Source organism: Nycticebus coucang, chromosome 10 (genome assembly GCF_027406575.1).
Source record: "Nycticebus coucang isolate mNycCou1 chromosome 10, mNycCou1.pri, whole genome shotgun sequence".
Taxonomy (NCBI): Eukaryota; Metazoa; Chordata; class Mammalia; order Primates; family Lorisidae; genus Nycticebus; species Nycticebus coucang.
In genome coordinates, this window is record NC_069789.1 from 18,350,064 (window position 1) to 18,361,997 (window position 11,934).

Sequence of the window (11,934 nt, forward strand, 5' to 3'; positions counted from 1 at the left end):
ATGTACACCATGGAATACTATGCAGCCTTAAAGAACGATGGAGACTTTACCTCTTTCATGTTTACATGGATGGAGCTGGAACATATTCTTCTTAGTAAAGTATCTCAAGAATGGAAGAAAAAGTACCCAATGTACTCAGCCCGACTATGAAACTAATTTGGGGCTCTCACATGAAAGCTATAACCCAGTTACAACCTAACAATAGGGGGAAGTGGGAAAGGGGGGGGGTGGGTAGAGGGAGGGGGATGGGTGGGATCACACCTGTGGTGCATCTTACAGGGGTATTTGCGAAAGTTGGTAAATGTAGAATGTAAATATTTTGGCACAGTAACTGAGATAACGCCGGAAAGGCTATGTTAACCATTGTGATAAAAATGTGTCAAATGGTCTATGAAGCGAGTGTATGATGCCCCATGGATCAATGTATACAGTTATGATTTAATAAAAAAAAAAGTGCTCATTTATTACTAAACTCCCACTCCAGTGCTGCTCCTGAGAACGATAGGTGAGTGGCACCAGACCCAGCTAATGTTTCCATTTTTTGTAGAGATGGGGTTTCACTCTTGTTCAGGCTGGTCTCCATTCCTAGTCTCAAATGATCCTCAGCCTCCCAAGTAGCTGAGGAAGAAATAAACTCATTTAAAGTGCTCATTTATTACTAAACTCCCACTCCAGTGCTGCTCCTAAGAACGATAGGTGAGTGGCACCAGACCCAGCTAATGTTTCCATTTTTTGCAGAGATGGGGTTTCACTCTTGTTCAGGCTGGTCTCAAATTCCTAGTCTCAAATGATCCTCCTGCCTCAGCCTCCCAAAGTGGTAGAATTACAGGTGTGAGCCAGTATACCTGGCCAATAATCTAAATACTGCATTAGGTTAGACATGAAAAGATGGAATATTTCTATTTTATAAATAAACAAGGCTTTTTTAACCCGGTAAGAATCTACTCCTCCAAAAAAACTAGTAAAAGAAATAAATAAAAATGTATAATAAATTAGTCAATAAAACCAAAACTAATGCACCAATATAGTTCACTATTGGTATTCCTGGAGGGAAGAGTTGGGTAGGTGGGCTATACACCTTAAATGAGTTTATTTCTTCCAACTGTACACTCGTCTGTGATTTGTCAAATTCTCCTGTAAAGCTTCTTAATGACTTCTCACCAGCATTGCTGAAGTGGTCTGGGTGAACACTTCAGTGTATTACCAATTAATTTCCTGCTCCCACCCAGAAGGAATGCAGGTCAGTCACTCCCTTTTGCCAGCTCCTTGATTTCTCTAGAATAGGGGTCAGAAAACTTGTTCCGTAAAGGCCCAGGTAGCAAACATTTTCAGCTTGTGAGCCACATAGGTTCTAACTATTCAAGTCCGGGGTTGTAGTGAGGAAGAAACCGCAGAGGATAATGAAATGGAGGCACATAGCTATGTGCCAATAACAGTTAATTTACAAACATAGTGGTGGGTGGGATATGGCCCACAGTCTGCTGTTGGAAAACCCTGACGGTCAGGGCATGGGTGGTGCCTGCCTCTCCTCTCAGCTACATGGGAGTTCAAGGTGAGAGGGTCCCTCATACCTGGGAGTTGGAGGCCAGCCTGGACTGGATAATATGGTGAGATCATGTCTCTAAATGGGGGTGGGGGGAGAGAAAAGAATCTTTTTCACAAAATACCTGACAAATGGAGCTGGAGAGATAAAGGGAGGGTTCTCATGCACATAACCCTGATAATAAGAACTCTATGTAAGAACAAAAAACTCTACAAAGCCACAACCTTGTACGAAGGCCACCAAAACCTTACACAGGTTTTGCAAGGATATCTGTCCAGCAACTGCCTGTCCAACCTCAATTGACACCACCCTTGTTATGGATATAGATTCTTGCAACCAAGGGTAATTAATTTAAAACAAGTTGTATAATCTTCCCCATTTTGCATTCAGAGTCTTCCCTTTCCCTCAAACTCCCCGCAGTTTTACTATGAGACACGTCTTCCCACTCCAGTGCTGCTCCTGAGAAGTATCACCTTCGTTTCCAGAGTCTCCCTCTCTCCTTTGGTCTACAGACTAGAGCATGCCTGTGAGGTTTGCCACGGGAGCTGGAGGAAGTGACCCTGGCAGGGGGACGGGGAAAGCCTAGCTCTCCACACGGAGCCACAGATGTCGTCCTCTCTCCTGCCACCACCCTGCCCCTCAGCCTCACCCAAGTTTTCTGCTTATGCTGACAGTGGAGGGTGAGGCTGGTGGAGCTGCGGGGAGGGCAGCGGAGCAGGTGGGCACAGCTCTCTGTCCTCCTGCTGCTTCTACCTGTCTTGAGAATGCAGGGAAATGGCAGCTGTGTGTCTTGGTGTTAGACCCCAGCCGTGAGCAGATGACTCCTGCTTCACCTTCTGTGACACTGTTTTATTCCGTGAGTCAGTGATTTTAAGAGCAGATATAGTTCAGGAATTTAGAAACACAGTCGTAGTTCATCAGGAACAGTTGTTGCTTGACTTTGTCCCAATCTCAGTCTGTCACATTCCTAACAAAATTCCAGTGTTTTCTACACATGCTAGTTTTGCCTAAAATAAGTTGTTTTTAAAGCTAGTCTATGCTTCTTTTGCTTTACTGGGATGGAGGGTTTCATCCTTAGTTACCGTCAACTTTGGCTGGGGGGGTCGGCATGGACAGCACTTGGGCTGATCTGCTATAGTCTCCTCTTCTCCTGGCCCGTCTCTCCCTCAGTGAGCATTCTTCTCCCCCTTGATTTTGCTTGATTCCAAATAATTTCTTTTTGTGGCTTCCATAATAAAATGTATTAGACTTACTTTTGTGTTTGAACTACACTCTCTAAATGCATATCTTTCTCATCAGCCTAAGAATAACATTTTTGAGAAATAATTCTTTTCCGGGTAGTACCTGTGGCTCAGTGAGTAGGGCACCAGCCCCAGATACAGAGGGTGGTGGGTTCAAATCTTGCCCCGGCCAAACTGCAACAAAAAAATAGCCAGGTGTTGTGGCGGGCACCTATAGTTCCAGCTACTTCGGAGGCTGAGGCAAGAGAATCGCCTAAGCCTAAGAGCTGGAGGTTGCTGTGAGCTGTGATGCCATGGCACTCTACCAAGGGCAAAGTGAGACTCTGTCTCTCTAAAAAAAAAAATAATAATAACATAAAAAAAAATTCTTTTCCCCTGTCCTATTTCACTTCCGTGTGTTCCATGGCCTCACCTGCTGCCCCTAGCTGCTCTGCTCTCCTGCTTTGTTTAATAATCTTCCAGCTCCTGTGCTGGGCTGTGCAGTTCCACGTCTTGGAGATACAAAGATGGAGCTCCCACATCCAAGGAACTCACAGTGCAGAGAAGTGGAACGGCAAATATACACAACCCACAGGCGCAGGCCCAGACTGTCCTCTTCATGTGGATTATGGTCAGCCTTGTCTGTAAATTGAGTGCACTCCTGGCCCTGTGGGGAAGAGTCCAGCTATGGCACATCATTTTTGTCCAAGACAAGGACAGAGGAGTGGCACCTCATTGCTTGTGGAAACCATGCCAAGATACGTTAACTTGTGGCTCTCCGCACAACCCATTTGCATCATGGTCAAGAAGGGAACTTTCACAGAGAGGGCCAGCACAGCTCTCTTGCAGTGAGGTCATGCTGCCCGCTGCAATGGCAAATGATCAGGGTCATGCTATTGTTTTGTTTGTTTTTGTTTTTTTCGAGATAGAGTCTCACTTTCTTGCCCTAAGTAGAATGTTGTGACATCATAGCTCACAGCAACCTCAAATTCTTCTTTTTTTTTTTTTTATTAAATCATAGCTGTGTACAATAATGCAATCATGAGGTACAATGTGCTGGTTCCAAATACAGTCTGACGTATTTTCACTGAACTGGTTAACATAGCCTTCATGGCATTTTCTTAATTATTGTGTTCAAACCCTTATACTCTAACATAGTAAACTTCACCTGCACCCTTCCAAGATGCACCCTAGGTGTGGACCCACCAATCACCCTCCCTCCACCCTACCTCCCCCTCCCTTCCCCTCCCTTGCCCCCTTCCCCATATTCTTGTACTGAGATTGGGTTGTAGCCTTTGTATGAAAGCTATAAATTAGTTTCATATTAGGGCTGAGTACATTGGAAACTTTTTCTTCCATTCTTTGGATACCTTGCTAAGAAGAATATTTTCCAGCTCCATCCATGTAAACATGAAGGAGGTAAAGTCTCCATCATTCTTTACAGCTGCATAATATCCCATGGTGTACAAATACCACAATTTATTAATCCATTCATGAGTCAATGGGCACTTGGGTTTTTTCCATGACTTAGCAATTATGAATTGGGCTGCAATAAACATTCTGGTACAAATATCTTTGTTATAGTGCGATTTTTTGTCTTCTGGATATATACCTACTAGAGGAATTATAGGATCGAATGGCAGATCTATTTTTAGATCTCCTAGTGTTCTCCAAACATCTTTCTAAAAGAAACGTATTAGTTTGCATTCCCACCAGCAGTGTAGAAGTGTTCCCTTTCTCCACATCCATGCCAACATCTCTGGTTTGGGGATTTTGCAATGTGGGCTACTCTTACTGGAGTTAGATGATATCTCAAAGTAGTTTTGATTTGCATTTCTCTGATGGTTAAGGATGATGAGCATTTTTTTCATGTGTCTGTAGGCTGTGTGCCTGTCTTCTTCAGAGAAGTTTCTCTTCAAGTCCCTTGCCCAGCCTGAGATGGGATCACTTGTTCTTTTCTTGCTAATACGTTTGAGTTCCCTGTGGATTCTGGTTATTAAAACTTAGTCGGAGACATATCTTGCAAATATCTTCTCCCATTCTGAGGGCTGTCTGCTTGGTCTACTTACTATGTTCTTGGCTGTGCAGAAACTTTTTAGTTTGATCAGGTCCCAGTAGTGTATTTTTGATGCAGCTTCAATTGCCCCAGGGGGTCCTCCTCAAAAAATATTTGCCCAGGCCAATTCCTTCAAGAGTTTTCCCTGCGCTTTCTTCTTCTATTTTTATAGTCTCATGTCTTAAGTTTAAATCTTTAATCCAGTGAGAGTCTTATCTTAGTTAAAGGTGAAAGGTGTGGGTCTAGTTTCAGTCTTCTACAGATCGCCAGCCAGTTCACCCAGCACCATTTGTTAGCAACCTCAAATTGTTGGGCTCAAGTGATCCTCTGGCCTCAGCCTTCTGAGTAGCTGGGACTACAGGTGCCCACCACAATGCCTGGCTATTTTTAGAGATGAGGTCTCATTCTGGCTCAGGTCTTGGACCCATGAGCTCCGGCAATTCACCCGCCTCGGCCTCCCAGGTGCTGGGACTATAGGCATGAGCCACCATGCCCAGCCTCAGGTTCCCGTTATTCTTAACAGGCTCCACAGATTCTTCTGATCAGCCTGTGCTAGATCAAAGCAAAGATCTGCCTTCAAATTTCTATGGTCTGTTTGGTAGAAAGATCAGTCAGAAGGCACAGAGAGGAAACACCCAAAGCATTTTCTTGGTGTGATGTAGCCAGCACAGTCTAACAGAGTCCCCACATTCTGAGAGATCACAGAAGCTGAGAGGACAAACATGGTTGGTCATAGTTGCCTTTCAGAGGAAGAGAGTTTTGAGCATGAATGATTTAATTTCTTTCCAGTCTTTGCTATTATAAGACTTGTGATGAACCTGTGGATGTACTAATCTCTTACTACATTTTAGAATATTTTCTCAGGACCAATGCCTTCAAACATAATTACTAGCTCAATGGATATCAGGGGAATAACCATTTGTAGAGATTTTGATGGATTGCTAGATAGATTTCAATAGCTTTCTGACAAGAGATTATAAATGTAATGCTCCTCATCCTCAGCAGAGTATAAAGGTGTTCATCTCACAAAAATTAGCAGCATTGATAATTATGTTTTTTAAACTATATAACAGGTGAAAATATCTAATATTTTCTTTACATTCTCTTGATTACTAGTGATGTTGAACCTCTTATCATGTTTGTTAGTCATTGTTGAATCCTCTTTACCCACTAGCCCTGTCTTTTGTCTTTGGCTCCATGGGTCCTCTACAGATGAGTTATTACAGCAATAGAATACATTTAAACTGACACGTTAAGTTGTTTTGAAATGTTAAATTGATAAGGTACTCAGACAGTTATGTTCAGATGAACACTCTCAGATCAGAAGATAATTCTGCAACTGAGTGTGCTAGACTTCTGGAAACACAGTGGGAATTAGGATGCTTCCCAAGGCACATCTGCATGTTATTTCCAAATCTGATCAAAACCCTTGATTCACAATGGAGACTGCACTTTTAAAAGTTAATTTTAAAGACTGAGAAGATCGATAAAGTACATTCTAGTAGGAAGTGATCCAGGTCTGCACGCAAATTTGATAAAGCTCAACTTTCAATCTCAATTTGGGGGAAAAAGTATTTGGAATTGCTTTTCTAGATTCATATAACATGCTAAAACTGGATACATCTTTACAAACCTAGCTTTCTGCCAAATCTTGAAATAAGTCTAGATAATAATATGCACTAGCTTTCTAGATATTCAGATTTTCATATTCAGGATATGCAGATGTTATAAATTTTTATTTTTAATTTTATGGAACAAAAGGAGAAAAATGTGCTGCTTGGTCAGATTCTTCACCCTTTTTGTTGCTTTGAATGATTATTAAACTATTTTTGTGGGTGGTGCCTGTGGCTCAGTGAGTAGAGCGCAGGCCCCATATACCGAGGGTGGCAGGTTCAAACCTGGCCCTGGCCAAACTGCAACAAAAAAAATAGCTGGGCATTGTCATGGGCGCCTATAGTCTCAGCTACTGGGGAGATGAGGCAAAAGAATCACCTAAGCCCAAGAGCTGGAGGCTGCTGTGAGCTGTGATACCAAGGCACTCTACTGAGGGTGACAAAGTGAGACTCTGTCTCCAAAAAAAAGAAAGAGAAAAAAGACTATTTTTGTATATGCTTAGATTCTTTAAATATCATAGCTCTATGCAAAAATACCAGTCACAGTTCTGTTTTTTCTTTATTAATGATTTTTAATAAAAAAATATAATTTATCATGAAAAATCAAAAGTGTATAAAGTCTAGGCAAAAAATATCTTTTGAGGGTCATGACATGAGACATTAATTGATTATAGGAGTGAATCTCACACAAAAATACGGAATTGTGGAAATGAATCTTAGGACATGGCATAAGATGCAGGTTCTTCATCTGACTTTGATGGAGTGGCATTGAAAATTAATAGTTTCAATATTCTGTCATCTCTATATTGATTTTGTTTTGTATGTTTTAATGAATGCTTTTGGGCTGGAGGCACCCCCTGGGAATGTTTAGCTCCCTTCCAGCTAAATGAGTAAATAGGAATGCTCTACTCTCTGCATTCAAGTGAGATGTTGAAAACCACTGTCAGATGGGCCTGGCTTTGAGTGACCTGGCCAGTGACAATGACTGGTTTGAATGTGGGACACGTCAGACTGTGTTTGAAAGACCCAAGAATGTCAAGAAGTTACAGGTTATCAGTGGTAGAGGAAAGGCCATGAGAAGGGACAAAGAGGTAAGGGTTCATCTGTATTGGCTTCACTTCCTATTTGTTCTAATACAGTAGAACTTCCACAGTTTGACCATTGACCGCCTCCTTTAAGCTGACCTAATTTTCCGTAGACTGGACATACACCATACATACTCAGTTCCTAGTTCCTTACGTTGACCACCTCTTTAGGCCAACCAGTTTGTTACAATCCCTTGGGTCAACAACTTACAGATATTCTACTGTAATTGGAATTTTACACAAGGTTTTGTTTGAAAATAGGGACATGATGCTTTTCTAAAATGTTTGCAAACTACACCTTTGAATGGTTTGGTTCCCTCTGACCCAGTTTCTCCCCCATATCAATATTCTACTGTATAGATAGACCACAGTGTATCCAGTCTCTTGCTGATGTATATTTGGGTTGTTTCCAACTTTTGAGTATTATAAATACACCTGCTTTAAACATTTTTGTACAAGTCATTTTGTTGACATATGATTTCATTTCTATTAAGGTAAAATTAATGGATCAGAAGGAAAGTCTATATTTATGTTTATAAGAAACGATCACATTATTTTCCAAATTTGTTGTACCAGTTTAGATTCATATCAGCAATGTATGAGAGTTCCAGTAGTCTTAAAACCTTACCAGTATTTGATGTTGTAGTGGTGACTCAAGGACAGATTTTGATTTGCATTTCCCTGGTGCTTCATGAGGTTAATCATATTTTCATGAGTATATTGTCTCTATGTTTATCTTTGTGAAATGTCTGCTCAAGTTCTATGCCAGGTTTTTTATTGGGTTGTATTTTTAGTGATTGAGTTGTAGGAATTCTTCATACATTCTACATATGAGTCCTTTGGCAGATAGGTGTATTGACAATTTCTCCCACTCTGGCTTATCTTTTGTTTTCTCAAGGGCATCTTTTGCTATTAAGCTTCTTATTTCTAGTTTCTTGTTATGTAAGAAGTTTAAAATTTTGTTGTTGCAGTTTGTGGCCAGGGCTGGGTATGAACCTGCCACCTCTGGCGTATGGGGCTGGCTCCCTACTCCTTTGAGCCACAGGTGCCGCCCAGAAGTTTCAAAATTTTTGATGAAGTTATATTTATGAAACTTTTGCTTCCTTTTATGGACAGTGGTTTTGGGATTTAGTTGGGAAATCTTTGAATAGTAGTCGTGAGAGTGGACATCATGGCCTTGCTTCTGATTATTTGGAAGTCAAGCAGACATTTGCAAAGGATGAAATTAGTCACAGATTTTTCACAAATGCCTTTTGTAAGGTTGAGGAAGTTTCCTTCTCTATTTAGTTTAGGATCTTCCATGGGTGTTGAATTTTTCCAATAATTTTACTACATCTATCGAGATAATCACATTTATTTTTTTCTCTTATTCTGAGGTTCTGTTATTATTCATCACAATATCGTAATTATATTGAGTGATTTAATAATTACACTAGTTGACTTTATGATAATAAAAACTTTGCATTTGGGGGTAAAATCTAAGTTTATAGAATGTATTGCCATCTTTATACATTATTGGATTTGATCTGTTAATATTTCCTTAGGAGGTTAGCATCAATATTCACAAAAAATGGTTAATATGGATTTTGCTCTTGCTGTAATATCTTTGCCTGACATTATAATCAAGATAATACTGGCCTCATAAAATGAGTTGAGGAGCAGTCACTCTTGGTTTTGAAATTTTGTGTAAGACTGGCATTATTTCTGTCTTAAGTATTTGTTAGAATTTACCAGTGAATCTCTCTGCAAGTAGAATTTCCTTAGTGAGAGGATCTTTAATTACAAATTGAATTTCATGTGTTAGCTTTGGTAATTGGTATCTTTCAAGTAAATTGACCTTAAGGTGTCAAACTTATTAGCTGATTTTATTTATAATATACATTTTTTATTTTTTTAATGACAGAATACCTTGTGTTGGCCCTCTTTTCTGCATGATATTGACAACATGTACCTTATCTTTTAAAAAATTAAACTACATTAGGTTTTATGACCTTTTCAAAAGACAAGTCTTTGATTTTGTTGGTTTCTTTCCTATGTTTCCTAGTTTCCTAGCATTGATATACCTATTACCATTATTTTATTCTTTTTACTAACTTGGGGAATAATTTGCTCTTTTTTTTCACCCTAGCTCCTTAAGGTAGAAAATAAAATCACTGATTTGAAATCTCTTTTCCTTGGTAAGACTTAAAAATTAACAAATTTCCCTTTAGACCATGAGTTAGCTACATTCTACGAATTTTGATGATATTTTAAATGAATTTTTTACTCAGTTGTAAATGTTTTCTGATTTCTTATTTGACCCATGATCTGTTAAGAAGCATTTTGGTGGCTGGGCATGATGGCTCACGCCTGTAATCCTAGCGCTCTGGGAAGCCAGAGTGAATTTATTTTATCAAGTGCATAGTTAGGCTTTGTTTTAGATGCATTCTGATATTCCTGCTCTTTAATCAGTGTGTTAGGCCATGTATTTTTAACGTAATTACTAGGATGCTTCATTAAATTCTGCTTGTGTTTTCCATGTTCCTGCCTTTTCTTGTTGTTGTTGTTTTTCTTGCTTTTCTTGGATTGAGTATTATTCAGTTTCATTTATTGCTTCCATTGACTTGCACTTTCTTCTGCTTTCCTTTGTAGCTTCTGTAACATGAACATTATCTTTAATTTTTCATAGTCCACCTTGTACATCTGTACATACACTCTAAGAATTTGGGACGTTGCTACTTCCTTTCTGCCTGTCCTTTGTGCCATATAGTTTATTTATAAGTTTTATATCATCCAAAATACATTGCTATTATTTTTGCTTTAATTAGTCAATGATATTTTAAATATTTTTAAAATAAGAAAAAAGTCTTTTATATATGTCCACTTTTTTTAATTAAATCATAGCTGTGTACATTAATGCAATCATGGGCACCATACACTGGTTTTATAGACCATTTGACATATTTTCATCACACTGGTTAACATAGCCTTCCTGGCATTTTCTCAGTTATTGTGTTAAGACATTTATATTCTACATTTACTAAGTTTCACATGTACCCTTGTAAGATGCACTGTAGGTGTAATCCCACCAATCACCTTCCCTCCACCCATCCTCCCTCCTCCCTCCCCTCCCTCTCCCCCTTTCTCATACTCTTAGGTTATAACTGGGATATAGCTTTCATATGAAAGCCATAAATTAGTTTCATAGTAGGACTGAGTACATTGGACACTTTTTCTTCCATTCTTGAGATACTTGACTAAGAAGAATATGTTCCAGCTCCATCCATGTAAACATGAAAGAGGTAAAGTCTCCATCTTTCTTTAAGGCTGCATAATATTCCATGGTGTACATATACCACAATTTATTAATCCATTCATGGATTGATGAGCACTTGGGCTTTTTCCATGACTTAGCAATTATGAATTGGGCTGCAATAAACATTCTGCATTTTATTGCAATAAAATATCTTAGTTATAATGTGATTTTTGGTCTTCTGGGTATATACCTAGTAGAGGAATTATAGGATTGAAGGGCAGGTCTATTTTTAGATCTCTAAGTGTTCTCCGAACATCTTTCCAAAAGGAACATATTAATTTGCATTCCTACCAGCAGTGTTAGGAGTGTTCCCTTTTCTCCACATCCATGCCAACATCTCTGGTCTTGGGATTTTGTGACGTCCACATATTTAATATTATTAATGACCTTCATTCCTGTGTGTAGATTCTCATTTCCATCTGGTGTCATTTTTTCTTCTGCCTGAACAACTTCCTTTAGTATTTTTTGAAGTCTAGTTCTACCATGGACAAACTCTTAACTTTTGTTTTGCATTAAAATATTGATTTCATTTTAAAGTTATAAGGATATTTTGCTGGATATAAAATTTCACAACAATACCATTTTCACTCAGCCATGTGAAGAAGCCATTCAATTGCTTCTGGCTTTCTGTGTTTTTATGAGAATGCAAACATTGTTCTTAACTTTGTTCCCTTTTATGTAATGTGTCACTTTTTCCCTGGCTGATTTTAAGATATATATCTTTATTATTGATTTTCACCTTTTTAATTATGATGTGCATTATTGTGATTTTATTTATTTATTTATTTATTTATTTTCTGCTAGTTTTTTTTTTAATACTTCTTGAATCTGAGATTACGAAGTTCCCAAATATTTGGTGAAGTATCACTCATTGTTATTTAAATGTTTTATCTTCCATTCCCTTCTCCTTGAACACTACATGTATGCTACATTATTTGATATTGTCCCATAGATAATGACGATCTGTTATTATTTTTTAGCCTTTTAATCTCTGCAATGCAGTTTGAATAGTTTTCACTGGTATGTTTTCAAGTTCACTAATTCTTTCTTCAGCAACATCTGATTTGTTGATAAGTTCATCCAATGCTTTTTAAAAAAGAAATTCAGATATTATATTTTTCA